Here is a 13,302-nt window from a genome sequence, read left to right on the forward strand (position 1 = left end):
ACATGCAGGAAACATTAAGCACTGCAGAAAGTCACTTTTTCTCTCTCCCTCTCTCTCTCTCACACACACACACACACACACACACACACACACACACACACTGCAGCGGTGGCCTGTGTGCCCGAGTCAAAGGTGCAAGGCCTGCATGCTCGCCGCCCAGGTGCAGAGCAGATAGGGTTGCAGCGCGTAAACGGCTAATTCCGGCACGGCTGTGGGAACGCCAGCTGCCCCCGTATTTCTCAAAATCTGAAATTGTTTTGGATTCGCGCGCCAACAGAAGGACTCGACATGCAAGAGTGAAAGCAGCTCGTTTCCTGTGTCTTCCCACGTCAATAAAATAACTGCTCGGTACCGTGGAGAAACCTAACTTCTGTTCTCCAGCCTCCCCTCCTCAGCCCCCCCGCCGTCTCCCCCTTCCCCTGCCTGTGTTTGATAGATGATACGGAATGTATTTGAGCTTTATCAAAGCAGGAGGACTGGAGCTGAAAATATGCATATGTTTGACCATTAAAGCCTCACACAATATTGACTGTACTTTTCCAAAGAAGTCAAACGGTTTCCCTGCATTTCTGCTCAATGTATGCAACCTTTAAACCTTCGGCACACTTGTTTCTCCAAATGAGACATCGCTCCGAGTTTGAGTCATAACGAGATGTGCTTTCCACTCAGTCCACACAACCTTTGAACCTTTCCAAACTTCTCTTTGTTCTGCTGCTGCAAACACACTTTTAGAGTTCATTTACAAATCTTCTCAGTGTTTTTGGAAAAAATCTGATGAATGTTAGGTGTATCAGGGTTCAAGTGCTCATCTGTCGAGCAATTTCCTTTAACAGTTGGTGAACATTTTTTTTGATTAAGTTTAACACATAAAAGGTTTTTGTTATTTTTCTTAAAAATATAATCACTCCTTCAGTTCTTATTTTTATTGTCGTTTACATATTTTACCCAATCTTTTCATCTATTTTTCTAGTTTCTACATATATATTATATTTCCAATATATACAGTATATATATATATTCATCTATACATATATAATATATATTTCTCTTACATATTTTATCCTATATGTTGTCACATTGATGTATTATTTGTCAAATTATTTTATATTTATGTAATTTTAAATTATACCTTTGTTGTTATTTGTATAATAATAATAATAATTTTTCAATTATATATATTTTGTTGTAATCTAACATCATTTTTTGAAGTTTTTGCCACAACAAAGAAGCCTAACAAAATAATATTTAAAAAAAATCAAATATCCTACTCACTACCCCATACAAATAATGTACATTAATATTTAAACACTGTTTATATATAAACACATTTGCACCTGGGTCCAAATTTGAATCTGGTGTTGTTGTTTTAATCCCTAAAGATCACATGGAAACTTGTTGAAACGCAGCTAACTCAACAGCACAACAGATGCGTCAACATTCAACACTGTCGATGACACTGCGTGGCAGCAGAAACAAACCGACTGTTGATGTCGCTTCTGCGGCAGCTTGTGAATTTTTGGCCGGCAGATGTTCCTCGTCAGGCGTCGGTCGACCTGCGAGACGAGATGAAACAGTTTGGACGCCGCTTGACCTGCGGAGGGGATAAGGCTGCGAGGAGGACGGCTTGTCCCGGTGGCCCTCGGGAAGATTTGGTTTGTAGACGGATGGATGTGGACTGAGATCAGCAGAATGGCATCTGCTTTACACACCCACACACATACAGCCACACACACTGCTGAGATATTAGCATTCAGAGCAGAGCTGCAACTGAGCACATTTTCTGTGTATTTGTTCTTTTTTAAGCAGCTAGGGATCAAATTCACTTAACTCCACACCATAAATTCCCCTTAACCTCTTCAACTGCTGACCCTCCAGCAGACCCTTCCATCACTGCAATCTCACATTGCGCAACAAAGCATTGCTCAAACTTACACATCTTCATTTGGTGTCAAAGTTTACAAAAAACAAAGGCATCAGGCTGAATTTTGGAGAAAGTGTAGAAAACCATGACTTGATATTTGAAGCAATGACGCAGCTTTAATGTGCCATGGTTACCGTACACTGCAGTTAAAGCAGTGAGGCAGGGTGAACACGCAGATACAGAATAGATAAGACTAGACGAGCTACCTGCACCATGTCATCCCAAGTATCGATGTAAAGCTCTCTCTCTCCTGTACAATGTTATCAGATCCAAACATCATCATTTCCTTTGTATCAGATATTGTATCTGTAAATAGTGGTTCCCAATATAAATGTATGGAATTTGATAATACACATCTTTTTTTCATGCGCCAGAAATCTCCTCTTCAGTAGCATCTACTTACACGAAACCTTACAGTTTTATTAGCATCTATATTCTGAAGGTTTTTTACTGAGGAACTTGTCCATATGTCATTCAGACTCTAATTTATATAACCTTTATTCCTAAATACTGGAGAAAATTTGATTTTTGTTTGGCTGTTGACAGTATTTTCTGATCTATGGAGTGATAAAGAGATATTCACAATCTCCTCTAAGAACTTACCTACTGCCTGATTTAAACATGAAATATCTTAATACAAGTAATCGATTGGGGAAGTTTCATGATGATATCTATTAATTAAAATCTTCACCTGTAGTGTCTTGCCTTAAAGGGAAACTTGAAAAGGCCATTCCACTGATTTCACACATAGAGACGTCTGAATAAAGAGTTTCCTTGGTTTGTTTCCCCGTCTTTAGAAACTGGGACTGTGGAGTTGATGCTAATAACTTGCATGATGGGGAATGCAGGACCCAGCATTTTTCGAGGTTGACCCATACAAGGGACTGAAATTCAGTTTCAATTTTGACCACTCAATCAGTGAAGAACCGCTTTAAGGAAAGCATGGAATATCAATAACCCATCTCAATAAGGCCAATGTATCCTCTGTAAATTCTTGACCACTGGTCTTCCCCTGAAGTTGTCCACATGGTTTTAAGATTAGAGAAGTATAATCTGTATCTGCCTTTATAAACAATGCTTATATTGAGACAAATATTTCCCTCTAAAATACCATGTTTTTAATGACTGTACCATTACATTGAATTAAAAGTACTTTTATACACTGACAGTTTGGAAAATGGGATGGAATTTAAAATGAAACTGTTATTTGGATTTAGACAGCATGAATTTCTATGATAGAATCTCTGTGGTTTATGAGGTTCAGAAAGTTTTCCTGTATAGCGTTAAGGTATTCTCTTCCCACTTCGACCCTGAATTAACCCCCAGATTTCCCCTTAAATATGAAGTTTGAAAAACCGACTTAAAGGACAGCACTAACACTGAACGTGGCTCTTTTTCCTGGGGAGACGTCTTACTTTGAGTCTACTGAAGGGTGGAGCTGAAGAGGAATGCTTTTCAAGTGGGCTGACCTCTTGAATATGACAATTTTCCCCTTTAATTTCCCCTCAACTTCTTCACCCCAGATTTCCCTTTAAGTCATCCATTTAAATGGAGGTAGTTTGAGAAAACATTTGTAGTCACAGTGTATGACTATTTGCTTGTTCTGTAACTATAACTGTTTCATTATACTAATTAATATCCAATCCCAATGTGCCCTGTTTTGTTTTTGCTTACACCATCGTATGACATTAAACCTCACATGGTTTCTTTCTATCTTTTTAAACCTCGGGATATGAGATTAAATTGAAACTACAGCTTCTGTATGTAATTTAAAAAAAAGGGCTGTACACACAACATGAATTTATAATAATGGAGCTCAGACTTTACTGGGGCTTTAAGTATAAAGTTAAGGGGTTCTGTTTCCACTTGAACCCTTAATTTCATCCTCAAACTTCCACAAAAAAACATGCAGAATTTGAAAATGTGATTAAAAGCACATGCAAAACTGATTGGTTCTTCTACATCTTAGAGATGTAAAAACACAAAACGAAATTCAGGTGATAATTGTCCTTCCACCCTGAATATATAAATGAACTCTTCATTTACTCTCCATTTTCTTTCCCACCAATTAGAGATGTCTGTGGTGGCAGAGCACCACATTGCACTCTTGGACCTTCGTCAACGGGGGGATGAGGCGATTCTCAGCTCGTGTGAAATGGTGCTGGCAGTCTCTGCCACTTGCATTCATTCCCCACATAAACTCCTCTCTTTTTTTGCGGTTTCCTCCCCCGGCGATGCAGACAGCACAATAGTCTCACTGAGCGGTGACGATTAACACATAAAAGCGACACGGGGAATCTCACTGCTAGATACTAGCGCACATGAGAGGGCAAAGCATTCATACCATGCCAAGAACTTCAGTGGGAGCCCCTTCTATCTGATTGGTGATCTTTTGTTTTGGCGTTGCCCTCAATTCGGGGGAACGTGCCCAATCAGATTACGGAGAGGGAGGCAGAGCGAGACGACAATCGCTGTTTTCTATTTACTCCATCTATCTCCAAACGGCTTCACTTAAGGCGGCCACAGATAAATCAAGTCTCCACCTTGGTTTCTTCAACTTTTACCCCCCTTCCCTTCCTCCTTCGAGTAGATTTGGTTTGCACAGTAGTGCTCAGACACCAAACATGGATTAAATTCAAACGAGCACAATCAGATATTCTCGTGAGCTTCGGGTTTTTAATCCAAAACTTCAACCACTGACACAAGTGACAGGTAATCTCAGGAAACTATTGAAGACACAAAATGAAGACAAATGAAGAATCATTGCTTGAATTAAGTTTCCTGTCAACAAAATAAAGGCTCATGTTGGATGCATTTTAGAGATCTACATAGACCTCAGCTTTAAAAGAAGTAGAATATAGGCCCCAGCCCATTCCGTCTGTGTTTCATCATCTATTTCAACCATTAAAAGTCGATCTACAGTCCAGCTTTATTGTTGTACAGCTTGGACTGTTTGTCTTATAGTCATATTTTTTGACTTGTTTTCTCATTGCTCTTTCAGCAGGAACACCAACAATAACCAAAGTCCTCTGAGGTGTGTAAAGCAAGGACAACACACACCTCTAACCCCCACAGCAGACCTCCAAGTGACACGTAATGTGGTTTCAAACAACACCACATACTGTAACCACAATAGGAACCTGCAGGGACCACAAAGGTCACCCTGAAAGTGATCAACAACTCTCTATAAAGTCTTTGCACTCAGCACAAACCTTGACTTCATGAGAACAAGAAGTGAAAGCTTCACATAGACATAGATGTTCCAGAGCAGGTCGCTGCATTTCTATAGATTCCTACAACTGAGACTGTCATTTATTTGGCTCTGACCTGCAGGGCCGCTCTCTTTATACTGCAAGTTTAGACAACAAGGTAATAACAGACATAAAAATAACTACAACAGCAATAAGTATAAATCCCTGAGGGACTGAAATACTCTACATGTGTTTGAGAAATTCAAATCTGTTCATATCAGTTGGTTTGGTGCTGTCAGTTTTCTATGTAAGACTTTTCCCACATGATCGAGAGCGAATGTTTGAGCAGGACTGAAACGAAGGTAAACGAGGAGTAGTGATGTGTGTCTCTGAGTTGCTTGTCTTCTGAATCAGCAGTGGTGGTGGCACGTTTCCAGTCTGGCTCAGTCGCCCTGCCTAGTCTGGTCTCAGTGTCAGTTCTGGTGTGAACTGGACTTCAGGTAAGTTGACAGACTCTGTAGCTCCATTGTGATCGGAACGTTAAGTCATCGCTTAGACGGCTTATTTGACTATAATTGTGTTTGCTGAGTGTTTAGAGGAATCACTGACCTGAAGTCAACATCACTTTAAATGTCACTTTAAATTATATTGCACTATATAGTTATATTACTTTACATACATGCTGCTCAGACATATGTTTATATATGCAAATGAGTGCATATTTTACAGACTTGTGTTAATGATGACATAATGTGATTATGTGTGTATATATTAGTGTCAGTGCTTAATTAATACTGTATGATAATGATGTGATTAGTATATTGTATTATACGTATGTTGAAAATAGACTGTAGAGACTGAAGTCATTAACATACATTGTATATTTGTGTATAATTTTATATATATTTGACATGTGATGTGGTTAGAACATGTGCGTATATAATTCTGCCTGTATCATATCAAATATAATGCAGTGCAGAGATGAATACATCATTTTACATAATAAAAAGTCAAACATAATGATATTAGCATTGATAGTTTAAATTCTATATTGTGGACTGTAGATTAGAGAAGGTGTCAACTGCACTTTCAAAACTTAATGTTAAAAATGTGATTCTGAAATAACCAAAGACAGTTGCCATGCGTGATTTTCCAGATTAAATAGACAGTGATTGATGGTTGATCTTTAATGTCTCAGCACAAAGTGACTCACAACTTCCTTTGTGTTGGACATTTTCATACTTTTTACTTTATTTATTGATCAGGTAACTACTTAAACCCTGTTTTGTCCGAGTTAGTTTCAGAAAAGACAAATGATCAGTTGATATTTTAGCCTTTAAATTAAATAGGTCGTCAGCATCATGTTGTATATTGTTTAATAACTAAACAGCAGGGCAGAGTTTGTCTGCGAAACCTTTAGGTTTAACTGAATCGAACCAAAGTATGACACGAATAATTTAATATTGTACGTTTGGAGAGGAAAAGATGGAAACAGTGAATATTTGAGATTCCCTCAGAAATTTGGTACTAAATGGTCAAATTTAAAAGCACTGAATATTGATTATTAAGAATCTGAAAACATGACTGACTGCCGACAGGGAAAAGTGACGCCACAAAATCGCTCCACCTGTGATAAGTCAAAACGAGTCCCTGTATTTTTTACTTTTTGGGATTTAAAATTGCTTTAACCTGACATCTATGTAAAATCTGCAACTTGAAAAGAAAACAAAAAGATGGAGAAGGCCTTGGAAATAATGAAGAGGTCTTCACTACTAAGGTCACAGCTCCCCTCACAAAAATCAAACAAACAAACAAATATTCCAGTGAAGGAGTTTGTGGTAATTAACTGTTTTCTCCGCTGCAGTATTTACATTAATAATCTTACAGTACAATTAGAGCTTTGGAAATACTGTCCAGAGCAGACTTGGCTGTCAGGGAGGGAGAGAGAGAGAGAGAGAGAGAGAGAGAGAGAGAGAGAGAGAGAGTGTATGTGTGTGTGTGTGTGTGTGTGTGTGTGTGTGTGTGTGTGTGTGGAGGGGGTTCCACTACATCAAGTAGGATTTACAAGCGAAAGCCTGATGCTGCCACTGTTGGGAGGAGGTCCAGACTGTACGGACTGAGCAGTGTGTGTTTTATGTGTTGAGTTCCTTTCTGCTTACGGTCAGCGTTCACGTATAAAAACCACCTGCGTTCAGGTTTCTCACTCTCACCTGATGAAAACGGGAAAAAACCAGGAACATTTCAGTTTTTCAAAAGGTCAAATGTTGTGACCCCGAGGCGAGCAGGATTCATTCATCCTCTAATTATTATGGCTGATACTGAAAAATATTAAAACATGATATTTTTGACCGAATGTGGTAATATCTTAAGGGGTACTATTAATGCCCCCCAAAAATTACCATCATCATCATCAAGTAGGCGTCTATTGCTAATTTTATACTCAGAATTGTCTAATTTTACTCAAATATTCTTGCTGCATCACAGGACGATAGCACTCAAAGCTCCAGGTGATATTATATGAAGTAATATTTAACTGATGAATAACTGAGATCAACCTCTAAAAAAATCCAGGCCTTCCATCTTTAAACTGAGAACAACTGTGACAGGAAAATAGATGAAGATGATTTTGAAAGTATTAGGAAATTGTAAAAATGACTTTTCCCAGAGATAATAATGAGTTTTGACTAATTTAAATAAATATTTGTCAATTAAGAAATCAGCCGAGTGTCAGGTGAATCATGCTAAAAATGGGCAGAATAAAGAGAAATAAATTATTATATTAAAGTCCAAGACCAAACCAGATACTACACAGTAAAAACATATATTAAATTTAAATATTTTCACTGCAAATATCTTCATATACACTTATGAAAGTGCAAATTTATTTTAATTGAGTGTATTAAGTGTATTTATTAATTATATTTTTATCGATTTTTATTTTATTTTGAATTACGTTTGTTGATTTCCTTACATTTTGGATTAAGGAACAAAAATGATGTGCATGTCAACAGAACTGTGCATTCATGGCTGTGCACACACTTTTGTGAGTCCATACTAGTGCAAAAATATTTTTTGTATAATTTTGAAACTTTATTAGGAAACACAGCTCATAGATATTTGACACTACAGCATATTCCGGTATCTTTAATGGAGGAAAAAAAACACTAAATCCAGTTTAGATTTTGACCAAAAGGAGATTTTGAGGAGGCGATATCGATGCCAATATTAGTCCGTGTTTTGTGTCAATGTTTATAATTTGATCATGTTCATGCCAAAATATTTCAAATATTCACTGTTTACCCCAAATTTCTATCCTCATTAAAGGGGAAACCTTTAAAGCAAATTTCATTTAGACCTTTAGAGGATATTAAAACTCTTAATTCATTCGGCACTGTTTAAAAGAGCTGTAAGTTTACTAAAAACACTAAAAATGGCATCAGAAAGTTCGGATTTTTCTGTTTTTGTCTTGCTATGATGCCGGAGGATCATCCTCTGTTTCTGATATTTAATGGAAAATCAACAGTGGTCAGTTTTTCAGCATAAAGAGCAGAGGGTGAGCAGTGTTTGGAGGCTGAGCAGGCACAGTGAGAGACGGTTTTTAAACTGTAGGGTGCAGCAGTCGTCTTTCAAACAGGACAAGCTGGAAGCAGCCGCAGAGCCGAGCCGAGCACAGAGCTGGAGGTGGAGGAGGCAGAGCAGACCGAGGCCTGAACATAAGAACCACTAACGCTCCGAAATGAAGAGGAGGAGGAGGAGGAGGTGGAGGAGAGAGGGGGGTGATGTGTAATTACAGACTACATACCAACACCCCGCCGTAATTTACATTACTTGATGTCATGGAAAAATATTAGATGAAGATTGTTTTTATCCGCAGTCAGTAACACGACAGAGGGAATCCAGGCGAATGATGCAAGATGGGAATTTGTTCTCACACACACACACACACGCACACAGAAATGCACACATATCTAACAGGCCACTTGACCACTTAAGTTGCAGTGATTATGCCATTAACTGACATGAACCTTCAGCCAATTCACAGCGTCACTGACGAGCAGCCAATCACGGGACGAGACGGACGTTTGGCGTTTCGCATACAGGCTGCTGAATGAAGCGATTGATGGAAAAGGCTGTTGCAGTTAAGAGCAGCTCCTTCGATTGTTGCTTTCATTCTGTTGTTTTTTTCTGTCCGTCATACTGTCGGTTCATTTAACACGTTTTTTTTTAATCTCACGTTACTGTCACTGCGTGTGTTTTAAAGCCAAAACAGAAGATGCACTCGGTAACTTAACCCAGATCTATACTGATATGAGGGAGGACAGCCGTCATGTTTTAGCTCCAAACAATAACTGAAACTCTCTAAACCTTCTATGTTTACAAGTATGACTACAACTACAGAGGTAATGCTGAATTATTTAGTTCATAAAACATCAGAAAATAGCAAAAAAAAAAATTATTAAAAAACATATTCACTTCAAATAGCTTGTTTTGTGTGAGTTAAATATCCGATTTACAATGACAACAACAGAAAAATCTGAATTCTTGCAAAGTAATTGACTAAAATTTCTAATCGGAATATATAGAATGATTTAATTAATTACATGATTCATGCTGTGAAACTTTTAAACAATTAATTTACATAAACAGTATTGGGCGATTTGTTGGTTTGGAAAAATGTGTGAAGAAATATTAAATATTATGTTACGAGTTTCTAAACTTGTTTTTCCATCCGGTAGCTGCATTTCTTTTTTTAGCTGCCTTTAGTTTAGATGACAGCACAGGTCACAGATTTAAAATGGTTTATTAATTTAGAATCTAAGTGTCTATAAAATCCTTTTTTCTGAGGAACGTGTTTAAATAAGTCCCAAGTTTTCACTGCATGTCACATTGTTTTTTTTTGGGATGAATAAACCAAACTAGCTGAAAGTAATCACATTCCACGGCTGTTTCAGTATTTCAGGGGATTACATGGCTGCTTACAATTACAAGCAGGTAGCCACTAATCTGTACTGATTCATTCTGAGAGCAGCACACTCATGCAGAGAAAGCTTTCTCGAGGTGTTTGCTATGGAGAAGGTGTTCGGGCTGTTTACTGCTCGTCTTATCAGTGATACTGTTCAGAACGAGACCAGAATCGGTCCACTTTAGCAAAGGGGCAAAGTTCAAGTGGGTCTGAGGGTATTGATTTTGAGAAGTTTATGCCAAATATTGTGAGTGAAGCAGTTGAATCGTCTCTGAGCAGAAATATTTACAAGTTTGATCTGCTGCTTGATGTCCAGACTGACGACTACAGCCCAAACATACGGTGTCTGCAGCTTCTGTTTTCTAACTTGAATGTAAACACGGTCATCTTCGCTCCTGTAGAAACTCATCGTGACACTGATACTAAATCAAACAATTAGCCCTTCATGCTTTAGTCTACAAAACATCTTCTTTTCCCTTCCACCAACAGCCTGGTATGGAAGCCTTGAAGTGACAGGAGTCAATTTAAACCATTATATTAAATTTCTTTGAAAAATATGTTTATATAGCGTCAGACTTTCTGCACTTATTCTGTACTCCACTCTGAAGTTTTATTACCATATCCTAAAAGAATTAATAAAAACATTGTTTAGGGACGTTGTGTTTGCATGGTCACCAGGTTGCCCCTATTGTTTTTAATTTCATGTGTTCTTCTGCACACATCACTGTATTGTAATTATTACTTCATATTATTCATTAAAACAAAAATGCTTGTTATAATGGAAAGTGAAGAGAAAATGGCTGAAAAATGAGAAATCAAATAAACAAATAAATGTTTTAAAATTATATTTTCACCTTCACATTACACTATATATATATATATATATTATATATATATATATATATATATATTATACTTTTTAATAATAAAAGCCAATGATCACAAATGAATTCATGGTTTAAAAAGAACGATGATCCCTTGTCATATATCATACACACATATGGGAAATTAAATTTCAATTTGATTGAATGCTTTCAATTTAAAGTCTGTCCTGGACTTCCATACCCGAAGGCCAGCACCACATATGAGAACATTCTTTTTTCAGCCGGCTCTTACCTTTTCATCTTCCCACTGCTGAACCAGCACCTGAAAAAAGACAAAAGGTAGAGTCTCTTTAAGTACACAGTCTACAAATGACACTGACACTGACGTCCACAGCGGCTGTCACATGAAGAAGACGCATTAGTAAATAACAGCGGGTTGATAACGGTGAAAATGCACCATCAAATGTACTTCATAATGCTTTACGGCTGCCATTCGCTGACATTTATATATCACTTTTTAGTGGTGGGCCAATGAAACGCTGGCTTTGAAATAAAGTCGGCCATGATTCATGTCTCTGCTGTGTCAGTCTTACATTAATATTATGACCATATCCATCATGTCGGCCATCTATAATGAACAGATGCTGTAAAACACAATTTGGCATGACAAGAAGGAGAGGTGGAGGGAGAGTGTTTCATTGATGGCAGTGCGTTGCTGGGCGGCGGAGCTCCAACCAGCATGAATCTGCACAAGAAGTCGAGAATTTTCCTTTACTCATGAAATCCTGAACGCAAGGTGACAAGAGTTTTAACAGCAAAGAAAGAAAAATAAACACGTCAGAGCATTGGTGCTGTAGCTACTGAAACCTTGATCAAGTGACTGTATCTTTGTCGTCAATCAGTCGAACAATAAAGGTTTTTTTTTGAGGCATCTAGCTCAGTGGGTCCCACAGTCTTGTGACAGGTTGTACTGACATCATTTCCTTCTTAACTTGTTAACCATTTAGCTTGGGACCTCTTGAGTTTTAAAGAGAAAGGATTTTTGGATTTGAGCTTATGGATTTTGAGGAAAGCACAAAGAGGGGAAACTCAATTTATCTCGTGACCTCTTGGAGAAGTCCTGAAACCCCCGGGTTGGCTAGCAACTGGTTTTGGTCACATGTTATCACTGTTATCTGAACAGTTTTAACCTAAATGCGTGCACATCTTTTGACCTGCACATTACCAAAACTGCTGGTAAACAGGTCTGTTTCAACTTGAGGCCTTGGGATTTTGTGCACCTCACAATGCCTCAGACTGGTTGGGAACAACTGGCCTAGGTTAGATACTGTCACTACTAACAAAGACGTGTCATCTTTTGACCTGAAAATAAGCAAAACTATAATTGGTGGTTTGTTTAAACTTTGAGGTCAGGCATTTTCCATTTGAATAGTTGGATTGTGTATATCTTAAATGAAGACTGCATGCAGATATACAGGAAAAAAAACGTTCCTTGTAACGCCTACAATCAATTGATATAAAGTCAGTGAACAGTTTTAGACAGTTTTAGTCTAAAAACTTTTTTTTTCTCTTTCCATATTTATCTCAGCTTTGGTCAGGATGCCTGTGTCTTTGACCTGTAATGATTTTGCATTTGAATCGCTGGATTTGCTCTCAAACGGGGAGAGTGTAGGTGTGAGGAAGTATGTGGAAATTTATTGATCAAATACGTTGCTAAACTGACCTCCGACCCGAAGAGAGAGCATGAATCAAACTGACTCCATCTGTTGTCAAAACACCATTTAAGAAATGAAAAGAGGTTCAAGACGAAGGTAAATGCTGCACTTCTTGTTGCTGTGCATGATAATGTTTCCATTATCAGTCCTCCCATAAGGAAAACTGAGGGCTGAGGGTTCACATCACACCCTGTACCAAAAATACTCCCCAGCTCCAGCACTATATTTGACCAGCAGTGTAGTATTTTGTGGCCAGACCACATGCAGTGGTTGTAGGTGTCTTCTCTCATCTTACACTGTGGGCAGAGCCTGTACTTTCTCATGTCTTCGACTGGGAGTCGTGTAGTTGGTGCTGATTTCTTCTCTATGCTGCTGCTCAAACAGATTCTTTCTGCATTTTGCCAGATTTCACGCCACGTCTCAGCTGTGATTTCTACACCGAGATCGTTCTCCCGCATCTGTTTAGTAGCCTGTGTGATAACGCAGGTGGCGGCAATCAGAACCAGCTCTAATATTTTGAAGAGGAATGGCTGCTTGTGTGTGTTTGTGCGCCGGAGAATGGCCAATAAAGCTCAACTGGGCTTCTAAAAATGAAGTGTGAGTTAAAGTAGAGTCTGTTTTTGAGGCAGGAATGATTCGGCGAGACATTTTATTCTTCTCCTTAAAACTGAATGGCACAAGCTGCTGT

The 13,302-nt window shown here is 38.3% G+C and overlaps 1 long non-coding RNA gene across 1 annotated transcript in view; it reads right to left on the reverse strand.

The window, feature by feature from the left end:
- Positions 1 to 11,179: 11,179 nt before the first annotated feature.
- LOC130165396 (uncharacterized) overlaps positions 11,180 to 13,302 on the reverse strand; it is a 77,631-nt gene continuing 75,508 nt past the window's right edge. The window contains exon 4 of the long non-coding RNA XR_008826793.1: positions 11,180 to 11,221. This is a non-coding gene — a long non-coding RNA (uncharacterized LOC130165396). The remainder of the gene's footprint in view (positions 11,222 to 13,302) is intronic.

The sequence above is a fragment of the Seriola aureovittata genome, chromosome 24, assembly GCF_021018895.1.
Source record: "Seriola aureovittata isolate HTS-2021-v1 ecotype China chromosome 24, ASM2101889v1, whole genome shotgun sequence".
Taxonomy (NCBI): Eukaryota; Metazoa; Chordata; class Actinopteri; order Carangiformes; family Carangidae; genus Seriola; species Seriola aureovittata.